Source organism: Punica granatum, chromosome 8 (genome assembly GCF_007655135.1).
Source record: "Punica granatum isolate Tunisia-2019 chromosome 8, ASM765513v2, whole genome shotgun sequence".
NCBI lineage: Eukaryota > Viridiplantae > Streptophyta > Magnoliopsida > Myrtales > Lythraceae > Punica > Punica granatum.
Window position 1 is genome coordinate 6283204 of NC_045134.1, and position 13991 is coordinate 6297194.

General features: G+C 35.5%; 2 pseudogenes; one reads left to right on the forward strand and one right to left on the reverse strand.

Moving 5' to 3' along the window:
* Nucleotides 1-1211: 1211 nt before the first annotated feature.
* LOC116187002 overlaps nucleotides 1212-13991 on the reverse strand; it is a 30027-nt pseudogene continuing 17247 nt past the window's right edge.
* LOC116187003 lies at nucleotides 4180-6987 on the forward strand (annotated as a pseudogene).

A 13991-nucleotide genomic window follows, 5' to 3' on the forward strand; every position in this document is an offset into this window, starting at 1 on the left:
TGTACTGCAAAGAATCTATAAATATATATATATATATATATAATATGATTTTTTGATAATTTTGGAAGATTTTATAACTGAAAATAATTTGATCGTATTGCCTTCAATTGGATATCATCGTAGTATCCAAAAGATTTTTTGGTATTTTTCATTTTTTTAAAATGGAATATTATAACTAAAACTAATTTCGATATATTTTGTTGATAATTTTATAATTTAAAGTCATTTAAAATTTTAAAAATATAGCTAGAAAATTCTATTCGAAAACCAAATATTCTGAAACCATTTGGCCAGGCTCTCTTCGTCATTGCTTTCATATATAGATATAGATGTAGATGCACCGGCTATTTCGCTTTGTAAGTTCATAAGCAAGATGCTGCAGCTGGACTTGGTGTTAGTCGTGAAGGCCGATAAACAGCTTGGACTTGGCTGAAGGTGAATGTTACGTGTTTCTCTGAATATAAGGTTCTGCTGGCCTACTGTCGATGAAGTTGTAGACCTGTCTGTGCTGATTCAGTTTTGTTGATGATCGGATCGGACAGGAAAACTGGAAACACATATTTGAAACCAATGGCAAAGGAACATTCATTACTCACTCTGTCACTGTTGTTGTCTATGTCTCGCCCGTAATCTCTCTCGCTTTCTATATAACCAGCTAACTAAGACGAGCTAAACGTAATGCATCAGTTCGTTGTTCAACGTGCTTAATGCAAACAAGAAGACGGTTCATGAGTAATATTACCCATCAGCTCACTTCTTTGTTCCAGTTTTCGTCGTATGCGAAAGCCAAGGAACTTGAAGACTTCTTATCGATCCCAGCTGAGCCCATTTTCTCCAGGACGCTAAAGCAGAACACCGTGCGGATCTACATAATCTCCCAGTGGGTTCAGAGCATGCGAAACGAGAAGTATCTTGCTGAGGCCGTGCAGGAGCCCCGCTTGACAGAAACACTAGCAGGGTTTCTAACAGTTTAAAAATCTTGAAGCCCATTCTTGCTTCGAGATAAATAAATGATAACATGACTCAAAATAAAATACAAAGTTGCTCAAAATCCATGGAAGAGCAGATTTTGAACTTACAAATAGTTGTCTCTCAAACTAAAACTTAATAAAATTCAGATAACCAATTGAAGAATGGGATCATAACCCACAAAGCCCAGATTTAAAAAAAAAATAAAACATATGGGCTCTAATTTTGGTATGTAACAACAGTTTTTTTTTTTTTTTTTTTTTTGTGATATGCCACAACAGCTATGGGAGCTTCCACGTCCATTATGAACTAGTGTACAATCAAAGAGAAGTCATGTCCTGCTCCTAACCTTCCCCTGAGCCTTGAGATCCACCACAATGACGGTAATATTGTCCCGGCCCCCTTTCTGAAGGGCTCAGTTTGAGAGGTACTCTGCCGCGGCCTGAGCCGCTGGATCGTTCTCCGGGCGAGGTCACAGGGCCTACTCGTTAGACATCATATTCCATAAGCCATCGCTGGCGAGGACGGGGCACTCGTCTTCTTTTGCCCGGGGAATGAACCTGATTTCGGGATCTGGAATGATCCACGGTTTCAAGTAATTTGTCCCCTGAGTGTCCAAAGAAACGATTCATTTCACAGTCCAATTTGTTTGATCTGATCTCTAATTTTTTTCAGTTCTTTCGCGCTGAACGTTGCATAAGAGAAAAACGAGTTCCGCGAACATTTGTTTGCATGTGAAGCACCTATTTGTTGAAATCATTTTTCTTTCTAATAGCTAAGCAATGGACATTCCGACGTCACATTGTCAATCAAGAATCAATTGCGAATAAAAAAATAGCTTCGACTTGCGTACATAGCTATAGCAAGAACCAGGGACATAATGAATTTCTCGGGTTTTAGACCTAACGTGATTTTCCTCTTCAAATGGACAATTTTCAGGTGGCAACACAAAAGATGTTTATGTTCTCATCATCATAGGAACGTGAAACAGTAAGCTGGAAACAAAAAGCATTATTGGACAGGAAGAGAAAGAGACATACCAATGGACCTTGACATAGCCAAAACACCAGAAACTCGATGCCCATTCCACTGAATGACCTTTCCTCCAGCAGCTTCAATCCTTGGGTACACGTCTTCTCGGTTTGGCTGCTCAATCACATTCCAATAGAGATATTAATAATCAAATTTGCAAATCAGGTGTAAAGCCATATAAGATGACACGTCAGGGCTAGATTACACTCATTTATCACCTTATGATCAACAGACAGTGCAATGGCTTCTTTTCCACGGCATAGAACTGCTCTCGAATCCCTGCAGTTTGCAACTATTATATGTGATGAACAAACCACTGCAACAACAGCGGTGGACCCAACAGTTTCAGGGACAATAGGTTCAGAATCGGGGTTCCCATTTCCACCAACTTCAGAATCTACCCGAGCAAAACAGTTAGTGAATGCCTTAGTCCATTGATCTTCACAGTTGCCGATGACATTTCTATCAGTTGTTATGCTCTTCCTGACAGTTTCTATTTCCTCAGCTAGGGCTAGTTGGACATGATCCCGACAATAATTTGCTACCTGAATGGATGAAATGAGTCAGGGAAAGAACAAGCTCCCAAAGAAGCATTTTTTACATCAACCTAAACACGATCATAATGCATGATTCTAGTTTCTTGTTGCTTTAGTGAATTCCATATTTTAGTTCTTCCTTCAAAAAGATGAGGAAACAACAAGCTGTGCTTTTTCGATTATAAAAACTCTGAGAGAACTGCAATCAAAACAAGTTTTCCTTCACTTTCTTCATTTTTCAGAAGCAACAAGGAAATCGAGAACAAGAACAGACCAGCAATAGAGAGGGACCATGTTTTGTAAATTCCTTATTTTGTACCCTGACTAATTGTTTTGCATCAGAAACAAGAGTAAATAACAATATCATAATACATGCTTCTCTGCTGATGACAAAATGAACAATATATCATGTTTTCTTGATTTCCCATATAGTAAGAATGGGATGATGGAAATCCAGAACACAATTGATTCAAAAGCAAGACAGCTTAAGGGAAATCCGACAGGAAATGAACTGCAAAAAAGAGATTTCTTGTTTCTCGACAAGAAACGGTGCCCATTCTTTAGCCTAAAATAAAAATAGTTACCTGTGAGCCTCCATGCCCATCATAGACCCCGAAAAAATGAGCAGTCTGCTGGCTTATACTATCAGTCATGTTACTGAGAAACTGATCCCCAATCAGCATTTCTATCGGAATTCAGGTAAATTTGGGCAAAGTTGCTAGAGCATCTTCCATCTCGGGTCTCCTTCCACACTTGGAAGTAAAACCCCAAAGAGGTACACATTCCACCTCAAAGACACTTCGCCCAACCACAGTACTCAGCTGTGTGCTCAATGGCGATGGAAGAACAACAGCTGATGAATTCGAATTCAAACTCGGGCTCAGCCCATCCTCAAGCCCCGTTGCTATCGAGACAGGCCCATTTACAACCACTTGCATTGTAGTTGACTCGCACCCTAATTCCGATGCTGCTCCAGCAAGAATTTCTATGCTGCTGTACAGTCTCCTCTCAACCTCTAATGAGTTAGCAGCTTCAATGCCCAGAAAATCCTCGCCACATAAACTACTAGTCTCACTAGCCACAGAGCTATCAAGGAACTGATCGCCCTCCAATGATAACGAATCCTCTTCCTCGCAAAGAACCCATTCGGTTTTCCTACCCACAAATGGACCCCGAGCAGGGGCCAACTCTGCTTCAATACCAATCTCATTCTCCAAATTACAACAAATAGAAGTCGAAACCTCCTCCTCGCTATCAGCAACAGAACCGGCCAATAGACCGGCGGAATCTTCCGGCATCTTCAATCTGGTTATATCCATACAGGTAGCTACTAGGATTTGATTCTCACAAACAGAACCAGAACTAGCTAAAGCAGGAATCTTCTCCACTCTAATGGACACAGAGACCACCAGAGACATCTCTCACATCGAAATCTCTATAGAGGCAGTAACCGAAATTACCCTCCAGCCCCACAAGAACCTTCAAGAAAACCATCATCTTTCTATACTCTCAGGCTCAGCTTCATCATCATAATCATCATCTCTTACTCTGCGGGTAACCCTGAACTTCTAAGGACCATCTTCAATGCCCCCAGGAGAGTCAATACAACAAGAGAATCCCCACAAAACTGCATCCACAAGTAGATCTGACGAGCAAGAATCTATTTCAGGGGTCTTTCCGGTGATATGCTGTGCTCAAGAATCACCACCGACCTCCATGAACAATCATACCAAACAGCTCTTGAATTAAGATACTTGAATTATCTTAATTCAAGTATCCTGAGTTAAGATACTTGAATTATATAAAGAGTACGCTCTTTTCTATTCTTGTTCTTCTTTTGTTGATTATCAAAGACAACCTTTACTGTCTTCGATATGTACCATTTTCAATCATATCATTAAGAAATTTTATTAGAGTCTGTAGATATTTTGCTGTACCGTACTCTCTCCCAAAGCTCAATATGATCACCATTCCTGATTTTGCTGCTGAAGCCCTGAAAACTATGGTTTAGTTACATATCGTGAAGCTGCTTTGCTCATGATGAGCAGAATTCTGCAGCTGCCTATAAAATGAATGTAACCCAAATGATAGCATAATTTTCTTTTTTCCTCAGGCAACTGTCAAATCTTATGGAGTTAACAAATTCAATTGGCTTTTGTTAAGGTTGCCATAACTGTGGCCCACGAATTGGCCCACCAATGGTTCGGAAACCTTGTAACAATGGAATGGTGGACGCATCTTTGGCTGAATGAAGGATTCGCAACATGGGTGAGCTTTCTTGTTTCAAGTAGCTTGGAATAATTCTGTTTTGCCCATTCTGTAGAATTTTATCGACAAATTGTTCATTACAGGTGAGCTATTTGGCCAATGATAGCTTGTTTCCTGAGTGGAAAGTATGGACGCAGTTCCTTGTGGAGTCTACTGAGGGTCTAAGATTGAACGGCCTTGCAGAATCCCATCCCATTGACGTTGATCTATGATGATTATGATATTTGTCATAAAATTTCCCATTTGAAGATTTGCTTTAGTTTTCTTGATCTCAACGTTGTAAATGAGCTATGAAATGTTTGTTTTACACAACTTTATTGATCAGGTGGAGGTAAACCATGCTGGTGAGATTGATGAGATTTTCCATGCAATAAGTTACTGCAAAGGTGCAGCGGTAATTCGGATGCTTCAGAGCTAACTCGGTGGTGAATGTTTTCAGGTCTATATATTGTGTGGACTGCTTGATGCTAATGTCAGGTTATATCTTACTCATAAACAGAAATCCCTTGCAGCATACATAAAGAAACATGCTTGCTCGAATGCAAAGACAGAGGACCCGTGGGCCGCCTTGGAGGAAGACTCAGGTGAACCTGTCAACAAGCTAACGAACTTGTGGAGGAAACAGAAGGGTTACCCTGTTGTCTCGGTGAAAATCAAAGATGAAATGCTTGAGTTCGAGCAGGTATGGTGGGGAAAAGTTTGAATATGTATCTTATCAGTCTTGCTGTTTTGATCATCATATCAGAAGCTGACATGATTCTGATGACAATTGCAGATGCAATTTTTGTCCAATGCGTCCCAGGGGGATGGACCGTAGATCGTCCCGATAACATTTTGTTGTGGCTCATGTGAAGCCCGCAAGAATGTCCTTTTGCAGGAGAGATCATTGTCTATCAATTTAGACGGAGTTTCTCCTTGGAGTAAGATCAATGTAGATCAAACGTGCTTCTATGGGGTGAAGTATGATGAGGGCCTTGCTGCTAAATTAAGGTTTGCCATAGAAAGTAAAATGTTATCTCCAACTGACAGAAAACGCGTGTCTTGGGTAGTAATATTTTTTCAATAATGTTGAAAGAAGTTTTGGGTCCATTCTGTGCTGGAAATGATAGAATGTCTGCTGATTAATATTTCTTTAGGATCATTGGCCTCTTGCAGAGATCCCAATATTGTGCTGGAAGTTCTCAACTTTCTGTTGTCTCTAGAGGTACTGTGGCTTCTACAATTTTGGTATAATCAATAGAATGTTTCTTACAATGAAATGAATGTATTGTTTTTTGTATATAGGTTCGTAGTCAAGATGCTTTGTGTGGGCTTTCTGTTTGTCGTGAAGGCCGCGAAACCGCCTGGACTTGGCTGAAGGTGAACTTATGTCTCTCTGACCTCTAAACCGGAGCAATCATTATGATCCTATCCTCTATTGGATACTGTTAGCAAAGCATAATGATACAAGGTTCTATTGATATGCATTGATTCTGCTCTATTGATGATCGGACAGGAAAATTGGGAACAGATATCGGAAACCTATGGCTCCGGATATCTCATCAGTCACTTTGTCAGTGCTGTCGTCTCGCCAGTAGTTTCTCACTTTCATTGTCTCCTGAGTCTAGGGATAAAATATATCAGTTTGTTTCTCCAATGCCTCCTAGTAGTTCTTTCTAATTAACGAAAAGGATTATTCAGTCAATATGAATTTAAATTATTGAAATGTTTTGCAAGAAACAAATTTGATTTGGTTGTACGATATTAAGGTAATGGAATATCGTACAGCTGTTTAAAACTCATTTAGAAAATCAATATCGATAAAAGTTGGTTCAATGCTATTAGAGATTGGTCCCCGTTAATGAGCAAGCACCGAGAAACACATGATCACTGTGATGGTTGTTCTGCTTTTCTTTTTCCCCCAGTTTTCTTCCTTCGAGAGAGCCAAGGAAGTAGAGGAGTTCTTCTCAACCCCAACAAAGGCTGCGATGGCCAGAACGCTGAAGCAGAGCATTGAGCGGGTCCACATTAACACGCAGTGGGTCCAGAGTGTGCAGAACGACAAGCATTTATCCGAGATCGTGCAGGAGCTCGCCCGTCGAAAAAACTAGAGCTTCTTCAATCCTATGTTCATATTCTGCCATGAGAATGTGACATTATACCTTCATCTTCAATAATAAACTTTGCATATTTGGTGTCTGGAGACTATGATTTATCGTTTGTACTGCCATGCAGGGTTAGACGGGATGACTATCGACTCATCTAGAAGATGTTAGGCTATCAAAACATAAGATTCGAAATAGTTAGATCAAAGAATGGAACCATGAGATGAGACATAATCATCTGATTGCTTCTTCTCCATAGTAATGTGCAGCACAGATAACTCCATAGGAGTTGGCCTGGTGGTTAAAGAATATGATGACTAAGGGGAACTCCTAGGTTCAAATCACACCATGGACGCCATGCGGGAGAATACTCCATATTGGACCACATGTTCGGCCTGTGGTCGGACTTACTTGTTCCTTGAACTTGCAAGGTGTTTATGTGAACCCTAAAATAGTCGGGCGAAGCCAGCACCCTCCTTATCAAAGGAAAAAAAATGTTAATTGCCTAATAAAAGTGCGATCAACCGAAGAGCTACAATAAAAAAGAATTTATACTCATAAAACAGTCATATAGCTTATCGAAGGCGTGTAAATATAAGCTTGACAACAATAAAGTAAAGGAGAGAAGAACCTAAAGAGAGAGCTCGGAGACACAACAATAAAGCACGAATTTTGTAATTTTATATCACACAATTAATATGATTTTGTGCTATGAGTTAAGAAAAAGTAACAAGAAACACCATATATGATTTATTTCATTTTACCTCAAAATTAAAATTAGTAAATAATATTATATGGTACATATTTTAATTTTTTTATAATCTAATATTTTTGAGACAAGATATATATGAAAATTATTTCCTTAATAATTAATAAAAATATTTATTTTCTTTTTATCGAAATACTCTACTTAATATCTATATACACACACAAAACAACATCTACTTAATTAGCATATATATTGTATATTCCACTGTACATTCACTTTCCGATTTATATTTATTATAGATATAGATATATAATAAATATCTATATAGTTGCTTGATAAGTATATCTTACTTATTTTGTGAAAATCAGACTACAATTTCCAATTTATATTTATTATATATATGTGCACAAAAAATTAATAATCCTTTATATTTGTTGGGAATTATTATCCCACATGGAAAAGATAAAATAACAAGCATTATATGAGATTTAGATACCACCACTTATAAGTTTCAGTTTTTAAGTGGAAATGAGCCAAATCCCATATAAACCCAATGAAAATTTAATATGGTATCAGAACAGAAGTTATGCATATGCGTGCACACACGCGTATGCGCATACACTTGCATCACGTCAAACCCAATATGCCTGAGAGCAGCAAAAAAGAGCACATCGTGGCTAGTCCCCCCTCATCCGAGTATAAAAAAGGAGCCTGACCCGAGGTCAATTGTTGAGTGCGGGTGTTTAAGGACACGTGACAACGTGTAAATAGAAATAGATCACACGTTGCACGTAAGGGCGAGTGTTAGGAATTATTATCCCACATGGAAAAGATGAAAGAACAACCATTGGTTTATATAAGACTTGAGTATCACCACTTATTAGTTTGAGCTTTTAAGTGAATATGAACTCAGGTCCGTATAAGCCCATGAAAATTTAATATCAACACATCAACTTTTTATTTTTGGGATCAAGTCACTGAGTATTTCAATTTGGGGATCAACTTTACTTTTTTATGATTAATTAATTAGATTATGAAAACTTTATTTTTCGGGGTCCACTAGTATTATTTTTCCTGTATTTCTTACAATCTATAGAGTGTAGTTAGTTATAATAATATAATTAATAAAACTTACATATATTTTTATTTTTATTTTTATTTGTACCTAAGATGAGGACTATCTATCTATTGCATGGTTAATTTACAGTTCTTATAGATTTCTTTGTTACGTGTCGTCAACCCATTCCTTACCTCTCGTGTCTAAGGACAATACTAGGGACCTCAATTTCTTTAGTGTACCGATTCTTTGCTTCTAATTTAAGCTGGTGACATTCCTTAACCGAAGTTTCCTGAGTATCTTATACTGTTTAGCTCAGAATCACAAGACTCCTTAAACAAATCAACCGTTTAAGGTGAGATTCCTTAAACAAAATTTCGAGAGTATCTAGTTCTATTTAGCTGAGAATCACAGGAAACGAATAGGTTCGCAGAGTGAAAAATCTACTATGGTTGATTGATTGAAATGACAACTACGATAGGTGACTATATATTAGCCTTTAGATTTATACGGATGAATGAGTAAATTGATAAATTGGTCCCCAGTGATGTATATTATATCAAATCTGATCTCAAAATTTTTTTTACATCAAATCCGACCTCAATAAATTTTTTATATCAAATTGAACATTTAGATATTAAGTGTACATCAAATTGAACCTTGAGAGATTAACTGTATATCAAATCTGACATCAATAAATTTTTTACATCAAATTGAACCTTGAGAGATTAACTGTACATCAAATCTAACCTTTCGTCAAAATACCGTTTAAAAATGAATGGAAAAATATGATCTAGCATTCAACAGCTGATATGGCATTATTTGATTGTTTTCTTTCATTTTTTTTAATTATTCCCCATTTCTGTCTGGCTTAAAAAAATATTCCCTACAGTTCCCTCACTTTTCAGTCGAAGGTGGGAAAAACTTCTTCCTCCCGGCTCGTCCTCCTCAATTGTTAGTGCTCTCAGCGTAGACTCGTCAATCGTTGCCGCCATAATCTCTCTATCACCCTCTCTCTCCTTGTCTCTAGCTCTCTATGCCGAAAGCACCTGTGATTGAGGAGGACGCGCCAGGAGGAGGAAGTTTTTCCCGCCTCCGACTGAAAAGTGAGAGAACTGTAAGAAATACTTTTTAAACCTGACAGAAATGAGGAATAAAAAAAATGAAAGAAAACAATCAAACAATGTCATATCAGCTGTTGAATGTCAGATCAAATTTTTCCATCCATTTTTGGACGGCATTATAACGGAAGGTCAGATTTGATGTACATTTAATCTTTCAAGATTCAATTTGATGTAAAAAATTTCTTGAGAACGGATTTAATGTACACTTAATCTCTCAAGGTTTAATTTGATGTAAAAAAAATTTTGAGGTCAGATTTGATGTAACATGCATCTTTGGAGGACTAATTTGTCAATTTACTCACGGATGAATTTCATCTGTATACATGGTTAATATTTTTGTAATATGAAGCTTCCCTACCCATATGTTTACTTTTCTTATTTTTCACGACAAATATTTTCAGCAATACTCAGTCACATCAGAGAAAAAGGTCGATTCCAGTTCGTATTATTTTCATACCAAACAGGCCGATTCAGTAAAATTCAGTTACGTAATTTTAAAAATATAAAAACAAAAACAAAACATTATAAACAGGTTTAAAAAAATAACATTGGATATCTTTAAGGTATTTTATGGAGGATTCTCATGTCCTTTGTTGATCGAAAAGATTGAGAATAGCTCGGTTTCGTATTTGCCGCCCATCGATTTTGTCGGAAAAGCAACCGTGGCTCATACAAAATAGGATGAGATGAGATCACAGGAATTCAAATGTTAATTAGGTTTTCTTTCTTTTTTAACGTTGATTAGCCATTACACTCTACTCATTGCGCGGAAATATTATTAGTAAAAGAAAATAATATAATATATGGTTTAATTATAAAAGAGTATAAATCTATCAAAAGAGGATATAACGCAGCGACATACGAATCGCCTGTAGACTTAGAGGTCGTAGGTTCGATATCTAGTGGGACTACATGTGCTTCTTTATTAGTTATCCTATTTATAAGCTAATTCTATTTTAAAATTATTTTGAACCTCTTATTCAATTTCTCTATTCAAATTATTTATTAGAAATGCGTTTTTCTTTTTTTCTTTTTTTCTTTGTATATGACTATTACAAATTCGTTAAAGATTCTAAAATCTAACCCTTAATTAAATATTGTGAGTGAGAAAACATATATTTTAATTAAAATTGTCATAGTCAATTGTTTTTTTATTATATCCAAACTAATTTTTTACATTCGAAATTGCAAAAGAGAATTTTTATTTTCTGAATTTCTTGTCAATTTGCAAATAACTCATATAAAAAAATTTCAATTTAAAATATAATAAATCAATTTACTTGGCATTTTTAAGAAATTTAGTTGGCATTTTACCCCGAGCATTGGTGCATAAATCTTCATCAACATGAAGGGTTACTATGTCGAATCGTGCATTCATTAATTTTATCACTGAGTTTTATGCCGTATTCAATGTCCACAAAGGCATATTATTTAATATACAATTAACAAGGATTTGAATCGATTTTATAAAATAAATTGAATAATTTTATTGTGTATAGAACTATTTATGGATAGTGCCGTATGTATATTATCCATGAAATACATAACTTATATGGCACTGAAAATTAATTAAAAAATGATTAATGACATAAAAAAGTACAATATTTGATCAAATTCCTATTTCTAACACGATCTTTTAGAAAACGCATAGAAATACACGATATTTTGCTTTAGCTTCAAATCTAACATGACATTTTGTTTTAGTTCTAAATTGAGTACGACCTTTTAGAAATCGCACAGAAAATACAACATTTTGATTTAGTTTCAAATCTACTACAACCTTTCATTTTTGTTCTAAATCTAACATGACTTTTTTGTGTTACTTGGCATAACATGATTGGACTAGTGGACCCTACGTATTTTTATTCAATAAAATTATTCTCAAAACTATAAACAAGGGAGTGCAGAGACCACGACTGGGGAAAAGGGAGGAGGGGGCCAACGACGGTGGTCCCGATTGAGACTGGCGGCGGCGATGACAAATTTCGCCACCGACCCCAATTAGGGTAGTGGCCGCAATTGGGGCTCCCACCGTTGTAATGGAAGGAGTCCTAATTTTGGGATTCCTTCAATTTCAATGATGGGGCCCACGATTATGACCATCACCCACTCAATTGGAGTTGGCAGCGACTTCTATCTTCACCGCCGACCTTGCTAGGGGGTGACAGCCATAATCGAGGCCATCATCAGTAGCCCTCTCCCCCCTTTTCATCAATCGTGACCCCTTCTTCCTTTTTTTCAATTTTTAGAATAATTTTATATTAATAAAAATATGTATGGTTCACTCGTCCAATCATGTTGTATTCGGTGACACAAAAAGTCATACTAAATTTGGAACAAAAACGAAAAATCGTGCTAAATTTGAAACTAAATCAAAAAATTATATCTTCTGTGCTATTTCTAAAATATTTTGCTAGATTTGGAGCTAAAACAAAAGATCAAGCTACATTTAAAACTAAAACAAAATATTATAACTTTTTGTATTATTTCTAAAAGGTCGTGCAAGAAATAGGAATTTGACATAAGTTTTTTTTTTCCATTAACCTTGAAAATATTCATATATGCGGATCTTGATGAAGAATCTTGCCGATTATATTATGGCAAATTCAAATCTTATTATATAAGAGATCAATTCCTCATGATATAACTATTATTTAATTTCGAAAATTTGATTTTAGTTATATAAATACAATTTTTTTATTAGTTTCTTACTTTCAAAAAAAAAATTAAATGAATAAAAACGCGTTTATCACCGTAAATTCTAATAATAGTATCAGAAGTAGTCATCAATTACTGTACATATACATATACATTTCAAATTAACTGATTACTCATATTAATATGTTTCGGGTCTATGTCGTGCAATGAAGGCATGGGTGACTATCCAACGAAACAAAGAAGTAATTATAAACAGCTGATATTTCATTGGTTTTTTTTGCTTATTGGAATTTGCTAAAAATTTTATCAATAAAATAGAAATTTGTAAATGATTTTTCATATGATATATGGTGAAATAATACAACGATTTGTACATTGTTTAATAAATAAAATCTAAATTAAATTTATTTTTTTAGTATCGAAAATTTAATGAAGGGAATATAAAGGGACATTGCACCATGAGCTGAGAGTCTTTAAAATTTCACTAAGAGCTGAGGGTTTTCGAATATAACTTTATGGATGCCACTCTTCCGCTTTAATATATTACCTTTGCGCTTATCAATCTGCAATGCTAATATATATTTTTTGTTTAATATATGATTGAATTGTTTATCGTTTCATTTTTTTATTTTTATATTTTGAAAATTATGTAACTGAATTTTTATTTTTAATGAGTCGGTTAGTTCGATATGACAATAATACTAACTGGAATCAACCTATCCTCGTACATGGCCAAGCATCATGGAAAGTACTTGTGATTGACGATGTGAAAAATAAAAGTATCTTATAAGTCTCCCTTGAAACTCAAAAAAAAAAAAAGTAAAAGTAAAAGCATGGACATAAGATCTTTGCATTACAAAAATATTGACATGCGTGGACACATAAGATTGATCTTGTTCTGTTTTAGCTTAGAATCACAGGAAGCAAATAGGTTCGTTGAGTGACGTTCAAGATATATAAACAAACAAGGAAATGTATCTAAATTTGCTGCCCTTATTATAGCTGAAAATGAAAAAGAACCCCCCAAAACTAATATAACCATCGCATTTTACCCCCAAACTACTTTTTGGGAACATATGCCCTCTTAACTATGGTCGAGGAAATATGTACACCCTACTATCACTCTTATTGTCAAATTTAATCTTAAATAACTAAAACAATTGTTTGCATCTGACAACTGTATACCTATCAAATTTCCTCTTTTTTTATTGTCTTCTGCTTTAAAAAAAAGTGAACGGGGATATAAAGGCCAATAATTTTAGTTAACTCAGCACACTACACAACAAAAATACATATTTTCCAAGTAAAAAATTTTAACTTTAACTTTAACTCAACACACTACACAACAAAAATAAACGTTTTTCAAATCAAATTTATAATCTTATCTCATTTGATCTTTTCCACAATCAAAATCAAAATCAAAATCAAAGTTACTTTAACTCTAAAATTAAATGCACTCTTACGCTCCATTTGATTTCGCAGTTAAAATCGTAAAAATTTTAACTTTAACTCAACACACTACACTATAAAAATACATATTTTCCAAGTCAAAAA